The sequence below is a fragment of the Cibotium barometz genome, chromosome 21 (genome assembly GCF_041138505.1).
Source record: "Cibotium barometz isolate CiBa-2024 chromosome 21, ASM4113850v1, whole genome shotgun sequence".
NCBI classification, from domain to species: Eukaryota; Viridiplantae; Streptophyta; class Polypodiopsida; order Cyatheales; family Cibotiaceae; genus Cibotium; species Cibotium barometz.
Genome location: NC_141066.1, coordinates 3,083,783 through 3,096,071, shown reverse-complemented (window position 1 = coordinate 3,096,071; position 12,289 = coordinate 3,083,783).

Genomic DNA, 12,289 nt, shown 5'->3' with positions numbered 1-12,289 from the left:
GCATTTATCAATTATTCATGGAAATTAAACATAGAATTAAAGAGAATCTAATTTTGATATAAAATTTTGTTATGCATCTATTTATACATAAAATCAATTTAATAGGAATAACACTTTTAAAATAAAAAGATTTTTTTTAGAATGCACAAACGGTGGGGATTATTCTTTTTGAATAACATAAAGATAAAACTTATTTCCATAAAATTTAAGAAAATTTTGCCATAACCTCCTTTGTATGGTTGACCATTTCTCTATTTTTACATTCTAAATTTACTTTAAATTTTATCCCAAGATGAAATAAAGCACTATAATCTAATCAATTTTTCATTTCTAAAGAATCAATAGGAAAAGTTTAACTCAATTTATTTGTTACTCATTTTAGGATAAAGAAAGGCTGAAATTCTTAATGAAGAGAAGGGGGAAGCCTTTTCATCAAGGCTTAACATCCATATTCACATTAAAAAGCGAAGAATTCAGAAAACCATAGATTAGAATTTTAAAAAAAGTAAAATTAATAACTTACATGGAGTTTTGTGAGCTTTCCTTTGGCATGAGGGATTGAGGGTTCTACTCTTGTTTGGATCAAGAGTGGCCACCAATTCTTTGTAGAGGAATTAGTCAAAAACAAGTGAATTATCAAATGAATTCAATGTTTTTGGCTCTGGGGAGGAGTAGAGTAATAGTGCATAAACACTATTAAGCTTTTCCAAAGGGGGAGGCTTCTATTTATAGGAAAAAGTGAGCCTCAAACCAAGCAAACTGATTCTAGAATTTTCAAGATCAGTTTGGTCAATTTTTGACCATTTTTAGGGCAGTTTAGCTTACTTTTTGGAACTAGACTTGAATTAGGAGAGAGGAGAGATGAAATATCTCTTTTTATTGATTTAAAATGGAAAGCAATGATGAGAAAAGGCACCTCCTTCATGAGGGGGAATCCCCATTTTGAGGTGTCAAAAATCAGTTTTTTAACTATTTTCCTTGGTCCTTAGTCCATTCTTCATCTTATGTGAGTATTTACTCATTTTTGGGGGGTTTTCTTTATTTCTTCAATTTATCTCCTCCTCCATACATTTGGATTAATCTTAATGGTCCCTCAGAACCTTAATCTAAAATTTTCAGAAAATCTGGACCCTTAGGCTAAGGCCTTTTAAGCAGATTATAATTTATTTCTAATGCACCTTAGAAATTTTTTTTAAACTTCTGTTTTGAGGGAATTTAGGTTAATAAGAAAGGATATTTTTCCATCCAAAGATATCTAAAAACTGAATTATCTCTCTCTAGAATATTTTCTCTCTCTAGGCCAAAATAGGTAGAAACAAGATCTTTTATTATTCTGAAAAAAGAATTGATTACAGGGGAAGAAACTGGACATCTTGAGGGGCTGGGGAGGAATCTTACACATGCCAAGCCCATTTAACAAACCACCGTATAGATTGTCAAATTTGGAGACAGATAAAGTGTGCAAGAGCTTATGGACATGGAGTGGGTTACTCCTAGCCAATCACCTTTTGCATCACCCGTACTCTTGGTCAAGAAGAAGGATGGCACTTTTTGCATATGCGTGTGGACTATAGGGATTTGAATAAATCTACAAGCAAGAATAGATTCCCTATTCCATGAATTGATGACTTGCTTGTTGATGAGTTGAAAGGTGCATGTTTCTTCTCCAAGACTGATTTGAGATCGGGCTATCACCAATTGAGAATTAAGGAAGGTGATGAGTACAAAATAGAATTTCGGACCGAGAGAGGTCTCTACCATTATTTGGTTATGTCGTTTGGGTTGTGTAATGCACTGGCAACATTTCAAGCTTTAATGAACAAGGTGCTTGGACCTTTCCTCTACTACAAATGGGTGCTTGTATTCTTTGATGATATCTTGATATATAGCAAAGCGGAGAAGGAGCACTTAATACATGTAAGGGCTATTTTGGATGCTTTAAGAGCCAACAACTTATATGCAAAGGAGAGCAAATGTACATTTATAGTACAAAAGGCTGAGTATCTTAGACACATAGTGAGCAAAGAAGGCATTATGGTGGATCCTAAGAAGGTTGAGTGTGTTAAGAATTGGCCCATGCCTACAAATACCACTTAATTAAGAAGATTCTTAGGCTTGTCATCATTTTATAGGAGGTTCATATTACTGCTCCTCTTACTGACAAGCTTAAGAAAGAAGCTTTCTTTTGGGATGCTATAGCCAATAAGAGCTTCCAAGAGCTCAAGGAGATGCTCACATGAGCCCCTATACTTGTATACCCGGACTTCATGAAAGCATTTGTGGTTCAAGATGATGCATTTGGAAGAGGAATTGGGGCTGTTTTGTTCCAAGAACATGGAGTGATTACATTTGAGATCCAAAAGCTTGATGAAAAGGAAATGGTTATGCATGTCTACGATCAAGAGATGGTGGCAATACTTCATGCAATAAAGAAGTGGCATCATTACTTGTATGGGAGTCATTGCTTTGCTTTTGAGGTGTAAAGGTGTAAGAACCTCCCCTTCTATTCTTGTAATTATTCCCCTCTCTGAAATAGGCGAAAGATCTTGTTTTACCTTGTTTTGGCCTAGAGAGAGAAAATGTCTAGAGAGAGATAATCCAAAATTGAGATATCTTTGGATATAAAAATCCTCCTAGTGTCTAAAATGGTTTCCCCTGAAACAGAAGTTCAAAATGAACTTTCCAATGTGCATTAGGAATCAATTAAAAATGATATAAGGGACCTTAGCCTAAGGGTCTAGATTTTAAAAAAAAATTAGATTATGGTCCAGTTAAGGTTTCTATGGGCCAATAGGATTAATCCAAGTGTTGGAATGAGATAAATCCAAAGAATAAAAGAAAATACCCAAAAATGAGTAAATGCTCACATAAGATGAAGAGTTTACTGAGTACAAGGTTTATTAAAAACTATGAGATATTACTAAAAAAATGAGATATTTTAGAATAATGATGCATTTTTAACACCTTGGTAAGGAGAGGACTCTTGAGGTAAGCGCCTAATTCACACATGTGGATGAGTTTTTAATTCAAAAAAATTGTGATATTTTTATCTCTCCTCTCTCGTCGATCAAACCAAATAAAAAAGGGAGCCAAACTGGTCCAAATCTTGTCCAAATTGAGTCAAACTGAACCTGAAAAGTTCTAGAACCGAGTTGGACTTGATTAGTGGCCTCCCTCACCTATAAATAGATCCTTAATCTTTTGTAAAAAAAATCTGTGAACTATACCATGCCAGTATTACGTTAAAATAATGATATTTTCTATTATCCCTTAAAAATCCTCTACTTTTGGAGAGCTTGGAGCTTCTCTCTCTCTCTTCAACAATCCTTGGAGCTTTCATCTCAACATACTAAACCAATTGATTGGTTGGGGGCATCTTTCTAAGATAAAGAAGCAAGCCAAATCTAGACGTAAGAAGTAATTTCATGGTTTTCATTAATGTTCTCCAAAGATTTCACTTCTCAACCCCTCTCAAGCTTGAAAAGTTTCAAATTAATTGTTTTCAATGCAAATCAAGCTTTCTATAAGAATTCTAATGATTAATCACAAAAAAGTTAATCTTTATGCTTAATTAGGATGCTTTTTATGTATATCTCTCTCTCCCCAAAAGAATAGTCATTCCTATGACTAATTCTTTATCAAATGAATGCTTCTCATTGATAAATTCTCAATTCAAAAATCAAACTCTATGCTAGTTAAGCTAGAGGTTAAGAAAATGTCTTTTTTATGCTTTTATGCTAATAAAATTATGGTAAACTTATGATTTAATTCCATAAATTGGATTTAAGTCCAAGGATAGTTATTCTATCATAATTGTATTACAAAGTCTTATTCTTTCTAGAACTATTGAAAATTATTAGTAATAGCACAACGAAGCTATGGTAAATTTTTTAGAAATTAATACATAACTCATTTTTATGCATAATGTGAAAAGAGGACTTCCTACCATATTCTAGGATGTCATCCTAAACTAAAAGAATGATTTTCATCACATTCATAAAAAACTAATTTTTAGTATTTATGCATAATTAATTAATTAAAGAAAAGAGAAATTTTTGGTAATTTTATTTTTATGCAAAAAGAAGAATTCCCATGATAATGGAGATCCATGTAATTAAATGGAAAAAGAGAAATTTTGGTATATTAAAATAATAAATATTTTTATTTAAAGATAAATTTTAGATAAATTTATTTTATGTAGGAGAAAATTTAAATGATAAAAGAGGAATTCCCATGACATTTGGAATTCAATCATTTAAATGATAAAAGTGGAATTCTTGGCATATTTGGAATAATGGATATTTTTATTAAAGAAAAGAGAAATTTTAGATAAATTTATTTTATGATAAAAGAGGAATTTCCGTGACATTTGGAATTCAATCAATTAAATGCAAAAAGAGAAATTCCCATGATATTTGAGATCCAAGAAATTAAATGAAAAAAGAGAAATTTTTAGCATAATTCAAATTATGAGTATTTATCTCAAAAGTGGAATTTTGAGCATTATTGGAAAATATGGGTAGATTTGATTTTTTTTAAATCCCATGAATCTTTTACTCAAAAGAAGAATATTGAATATATTTCACTTGAGAAAATTGAGAATGAATATGAAAATATCTATCGAGAAAAAGTACCTTTAACTAGGCCAAGCAATTGGCAGAAATTTAGAAAAGTCCCATTGGTATCGAAAATAGAAAATGTTACTAAATGTGAATGAAGAGATGAGAATGAGATGTGAGGATATGTGAAAGGATGTGATGTGATGTAAATGGATGTGGATGTGGATGTGATAAGATGTGATGTAATGTAAATGGATGTGAATGTGGATGTGGATGTAGATGTGGATGAGATGTGATGTGATGTAAAGGGATGTGGATGTGAATGTGATGAGATGTGGATGAAATGTGATGTGATGTGAATGTATGTGGATGTGAATGTGAATAGATGTGAATGAGATGTGATGATATGTATGGGTGTGATGTGATGTAAATGGATGAGAATAAGATATGAATGGATAGATGTGCATGCGAATGACTGGATGGATGTGGATGAATGAGATGGGATGTGTATGGATGTGATGAGATATGGAAGATGTGGATGTAATGTAATGTGGATGCAATGAATGGGATATGATGTGGATGTGATGTAATGTGGATGGAATGAATGAGATATGATGTGGATATGATGTAATGTGGATAGAATGTATGTGATGGGATGGGAATGCAATGAATATGATGGATGTGAATAGATGCGATAAGATGTGAATGTGACGTGATGTAAATAGATATGAATGGATGAGATGTAATGTGAACGGATGTGATGTGATGTGAATCGGGATAGATGTAAATGGATGTGATGTGATGTGAATCGGGATAGATGTGAATGGATGAGATGTGATGTGAATGGATGTGATGTGATGTGATGAGAATCGGGATAGATGTAAATGGATGAGATGTGATGTGATGTGATGAGAATCCGGATAGATGTGAATGAATGAGATGTGATGTGAAATGAATGTGATGTGATGTGATGAGAATTGGGATATATGTGAATGGATGAGATGTGATGTGATGTGAATCGGCATAGATGTGAATGGATGAGATGTGAATCGGGGTAGATGTGAATGGATGAGATGCGATGTGATATGGATATGGGTAGATGTGAATGGATGTGATATGATGTGATATGGATGTGAATGGATGTGATATGGATATGGGTAGATGTGAATGGATGAGGATAGATGTGAATGGATGTGATATGATGTGATATGGATATGGGTAGATGTGAATGGATGAGGATAGATGTGATGAGATGTAATATGATGTGACTAGATGAGAATGGATGAAGGACGATGGGAATACATATGATTGGATGTGGAATAAGCAATGTGAATTGATGTAGAAGAATGTGGAATTATAAGTCATTTAAAAACAGGTCATAAATACAGTTTCTAACGAACTCTCATCTTTCCACATTGTTCCACATGGGTTTGCCAACTGCCCCAAACCACTATAGTGATAGGATCCATTTAGAAATTTGGCTATGTTTTACCCCGGGTACCAGGGAAAAGAGTTCCCAGGCCCCCTAGCCGCGGCGCTTCAAGCAAAGTTCAAGATAGTCACACCACTTATACACCCAATATGAAATTACCTTTTTCACAAATTCAGTTGTCTTTAAAACAATCTTTTAATGAAACCATAATATCATTGATCATAATCCTCCAAAATATCTAGCTTGAATTCTAATTTCCAATCATTCCTTCATCGGTGTACCTATGGCATCATTGGCAACCAAAACGCTCACCACCAGTTCACTCAGGGGCCTTTTCAATAGTTCCTAGCTCATAGTACCCGGCAATATAATCACATAAGAAAATCCAAATGGACTCTCCATTGAAGATCAGCAAGATCAACCAACAGATCCATATAAAAGAGCCATGGACTCATCCGTTGTTGAGGACTAGCAAGGACAATCAACCAGATCCATGCCCGAGTTCAGAAAACAACTCTAACACCTTGTTCCATTTTCTTCCTCGACACACACGTGGGTATCTTCGGTGACCCAGAGGTCACCTAGCACTTTACTCATAGGCCGCTTCCTTGGTCTCTCATCCACTGTACTGGAAGCTCACCATTTAAATCAAACCGAGGCTCGTTATTAAGACCTTGGCCAACCTTGCTACACGCGAGACGTCCTCCGTTGACTCTCCATCAGTTGTTGCAACTTTATCACTTAGGTCCCACGACCTCATTCACAAGATGGTTAAAATGCTTCCCCAGCATTCTTGACAAATGAGACTCAATTCTGTTAAGTTACGATAGTTGAAGTAAATCCTGGATAACCCTTGTTCTATGGAAAAGAATCAACGGCTGTGCCTCTTGATGAGGAAAAAAGCGTTGGAATCTATGTTCCAAGTGCAAGTCTTTTTCTTGATTTGACCAGCTAACTTACGGGTTCAGTCGGATCAGTCTGATTAGTTCAAGGTCTTGACTACGGTAGAATAAAAATATCCTGGAGGAATTGCCCGTGCTTTCTAGGCGAGGGAAGTTTTTTCGGGTTCGGTTTTGGAAGAACCAAGGGATTAGTCTCTTGTTCGGATATCCGTGGGCAAGAGTGAGAGGCTCTGCCTTCCCAAATTCCTTGTGCGGAGGGGGCAGGGATCTTTCATTATTCCTTCCAAGGTCAAACTTTCTGCATCTGTGGTTGCAAAATAGTTTGTGGATCATGTGTTCAAGTTGCATGGAGTGCCACAACAAATTGTTAGTGATCGAGATGTGAAGTTTATGAGTTCATTTTGGAGGACATTGTTTGAGATCATGGGGATTGTTTTGACAACTAGGACCGCCTATCACCCAAAACCGATGGACAAACAGAGAAGGTGAACAAGTGGGTGGAAACTTACTTAAGGCACTATTGCCATGGTATGCAAGGTGTTTGGGATGAGAGGCTGTCTCTTGCCGAGTTTTCTCATAATAATAGCACGCATCATGAGAGCATTATCATGTCACCTTTTGAGGCACTCTATGGGTATAAAGTGAATATACCAATGATGGTTCAAAAGCAAGAAGATGTGAATCCTAATGCAAAAGAGGAGATGGAAAAGCTGGGATTCACTCTTGCAACAATGCAAAGCTAATATGAAGCAAGCTTAAGAAAGGATGAAACATTATGCTAATGCTCATCGGCGGAGGCCATTGGAGTTCATGCAGGGTGATTGGGTATTCTTGAGGATTCCCAAGACAAGATATGGTTCTCTCAAGGGAAACACAAATACCAAGTTAGCTCATCGCTACTATGGGCCATACAAGATGATGACGAGGCATGTTGGTGAAGTTACTTATCAATTGGCACTTCCATGTATCACATCTTAAAGCTTACCTTGGGTCGGAGGTATTTGTGCAAGATGAATTACCTCTAGCGAATGATGAGGGGATGATTGAGTTGTACCAGAAGCGATTTTGGGTACAAGCGAAAGAGTTCTTCGCAGTCATACATTAGTGAAGTACTTGGTCAAAAGGCAAGGGCTACCTAAGGAAGAAGTTTCTTGGCAACCCACCTCTACATTGTAAGGATTTGAAGGGTTGTTGGACGCATTTTAGAAGTCTAATGAGGGTCATGAAGAGTGAATTAACTTGTTGGAAATTCATGTAAATTCACTATGGACAGCCCTACACCCTTGGAAATTGGATGCATAATGATTGGAAGCCACTCAAGGTTCTCATGCAATTATGGGGTAGATGTTATGGTTTTTTTTAAGGGATTATTGATCAGCTTACAGCTATATATATGCAATTTTGGTCTCCCATACATGGTGTGAGCATGAGCTTCAAGTTTGACACGAGTCCATTGATATATACTCCATCCATGTAAATGTACATATCAATGGTTTCAAGGACGAAACCTTTTGGGTGGGGTGGTCATATATATATGCCATATTTGGGGTACCTTTTGATAATCATCAATATACAAGTCAATTACTCTCTCTTCTCTCTAAACCTAGGCTAATCAACCTAATCTATGCTAATACAAGGCTAATTAGGATAATCCAAGGCTAATCTAGTTGCACCTTTCTTTCACTAAGCACACAGTATACTCAAAATCCATAATCGATGGTGGAAGATTACCCATAAATCAATTGAGGGAGAAAAGCGCTTATTGATGATTATATATTAAAAATAAAATTTAGAATTAAATCTTTAATCAAAGGGATTACTCAAGGCTAGAGAAAATTTAATTTCTACCTTCCATCACCCGCGTGACTTCGATGGTGGGTGTTGATTTTCTTCTCTTACTTGTTGTGTGCTGCATGCTTCTGGCTACATGCTATGGAGAAGCTTGTTACAAGCTTAGCTTATAAAGTCATAAATCTCTTAAGCTTTATAAAATTATAAGCTTATTATAATATAAGCTTTTAAAAAATTGCTGGCCATTTACCTCCTTTTGCTATTACACATAGGTGGCAATCATGAGGGTTGTTCTTAGCTAAAAGCCAAAGCCTTTAAGCTTTGCTATGGTTTTTTTAAAAAGAAGAAGAAGACGCTTACTAATATAAGCTTTAAAAGCTTATAAATATTGTAAGGTTTAGAAGCCTATATTTTTCTTATTCCATAAGCTTTAAAAAGCTTATATTTACACAACATTAAATCCCCCTTACCTTCACAAAGAAAAGAAAGGAAGGGAGTTTTACAAAAGCAAAAACAATTTCAACAAGTGGACAAGAGGATTTATTCTTCGATAAATTTTCTACTCATGTGAAGACTTCTTCAACGAGTTATTATTTGGGTTTATTGTCGACATCAAGGCGTTATTAGATTATTATTTTTATTGTTCGTTGGACACCATCCACTTCGAGCGCTTCAACAAGCCTTCTTTTGAATACACAGGAGTCAGATAAGCTTGTTACCTTTTTTCTATTTTACTTCCGCACTTCCCTATTATTTTTCTTGGTTCTTCTACAATGGAAACCTATCCTCTACCGCCAACTATCCAAGATAAGTTAAATACACTTCAAGCTTCACTCGCCACTGAGCATAATCAAAGAGAAGAACTTGAGAGAAGAATTTCACACAAGAAAAGAAGAAGGTCACCTTCCAAATTCAATTCTTTAGATTATGAGGGGATCGCATACGCAAGACAATACATGCTACTCTTTAAGCCACACGAAACAAAGAAGAGAAGTAAGATCAATAGAAAGGCTTTTACTTTTCATGATTATGATGACGACGATCAATAGAAAGGCTTTTACTTTTCATGATTATGATGGCAAAAAGGATGCACATGTCATATTCACATGGTTGAGCCAACTTGATGGATTACTTTTTTGGAGAGAAATTTTTTGAGAAGGATGAGGTTAAATGTGCTACTAATCATTTGGTAGGTAGTGCAACTTTTTGGTGGAATGTTATTAGACGGGGCAAACGCAAACCAAAGTCATGGGAAGAATTCCAGAAGTTGATCAACAAGGATTTCTTACCTCCATCATACCATAGTAAAGCCAAACAAAAATGGGATATTTTTAGACAGTTAGAAAAGGAAAACATTGCATCTTATCTTGACAAATTTTGGCAAACTTTATTACAACTTCAAGCTATAGAGAAAGTGCTTGAAAAAGAGCAAAGGAGGAAGTTTATAGCTTGATTGAAGCCAATCAATTAGAGCGGAAGTGAACATGTTCCATCCTCATTCTCTTAGCAATGACATTTCTCTAGCGACAAACTGTGAGAAGAAGAATGGATTTTCGAGGGAAACTACAATGGTGGATTCTCACATTCCTTGGTTTCCTCAATCTAGCCCTCTATCCAAACCTTTTAAGAAAATTCAATATAAAGGTGAAGTAGCAAGGGACAATGGTTCACAAGTGAATAAAAAGAAGACCGAACCAGCAAAGAAGAATAACAAGTTTTGTGCAATTACATGCTACGGGTGTGACAAAGAAGGACATTATGCATACGAGTGTCTAGAGAAGACAAAGAATCAAGTTATTGGGCCGTGAACATGATTAAAGATGAAGACAGCAACAACGACCAACCAAATCAAGAGGGTACTCCAAATCATGACTTCTATGACTAGCAAGGTAAGCCTAAAACTCATTCGTATACATTGTTCAATATGAAAAATAAATTTAGAGTCCATCGATGACCTTTTTGCCAAGCAAGAGGGAAAATTTTCTTCTAAGGTATGTTTATTGATTTCCTAAATAGTCAAGAATAGTGCTTAGTTAAATTCAAATTATTCGTAATAGTTTAAATGGCTAATATGTACTTTCTAAATGTGGAAGAAAATACATATTAGACCATTCACTATTAAGACCTCAGTGAACTAACAATTATGCATATATATCACTTATTGTCATTTCACATTAAGCCTATAGATTTTATTATACATAAAACTACTTCAATTCAATTATCTTTATCTCAATACCAAGAAAAATTAACAAGTTGTCTATGAAAGATACTCGTGTTGGTTTCCGTGAAGGATACTCTTTTTGATGTCCGATATGATGGGCGAGGACGATGAAGCGGTCCTTGAGTGAAGTGCTAGGACACCTAAGTAGGATCCTAGAGGGTTTTGACTAGGTGATGCACGGGCTTGCGGTTGCTAGGACACCCATGTGTACGTCGAGGAAGATATGGATGAACCGAAAGAATGACTTTTGTAAATGGAATTTCAATATTGGATCTTGTTGGTTGACCAGCTGTGGTCTTCAACGAAGAGTCCGGATGATATATTTTGTAAAACAATGGACTCAATATTTTGGAGGATTATGATCGGTAATACTATGATTTCATTATTGAAGGATTGTTTTAAAGACAGCCGAATCTGTTAATTACGATTAAGTTACGTTAGTTAGTAAGTCCTAGGAAGACCCTTGTTCTATGGGAGGTTATCAGCCGGCGGGACTGTGCCTCGTTCTGTCTCTGGGGTGGAACTCTCTCTCTTTGGCTTCCCCGATTCTGGGAGGGGGATCTGAGGCTGCTCTGCATTGAGGCTGCAGGCTAAGCTGGCACTCTTCTAGGGTTGCCCTGATTTTGGCGAGAAAGACCTTGATTAGGTTGATATATGAAGGGGTCGCTCTCGGCACTCTAGGACCTTGGCTTCCTTGGCCCATTGACATAGAAGAAGTTGGGTAATCCTTGAGCTGGTGCCCAAAACCTTGATAGCCAAAACATCTATTTTCACTTTGAAGCTCTTCCTTCTGCATCCTGGAAAGAGTCGGAGCTCCAGAAAATGTGCTCCAAGGAAAAGGGCTTCCTTCCATTTTGAAACTTCTTGTCTCTTGGTTTTGATTAGGACCTTGATGTCTCTTAGGAGGTGGAAAGTTGGAAGTACTTCCTGGGGTTTGGAACCTTTTGAAGGACCAGGGAGCTGGCTTTGGCGGGACCTTGACAACAAAGGCCTTGGCGAAATCCTTCGCCATCCGCACTGCTTCGACCATAGAAATTGGTTTAGCATTCTTCACCAGGGTATCCAAAGGTTCGTTCATTCCTCGAATGAACCTAGCCATCAGCTGTTCTTCATCCAGCAGTGGCAAGTATTTGAGGAGGAGAGCGAATGCTTGGTGATATTTCTCCGTGGTTCGGCTTCCTTGGGTTAGCTCCAGGAACTCGTTCATCTTTGTTTTCAAGAAGCCTGGAGGACAGAATCTCTTTCTAAGGTATGCTTTGAGATCGCCCCACGTCTGGGTGTTTCGATCCAAGCGGTTTGTCTCGCAGTGGTTCCTCCATGCTACTCTAGCTGTTTCTATGATCTTCAGCCTAGCAAGAGCCACCTTACTTTTTTCATTATAACC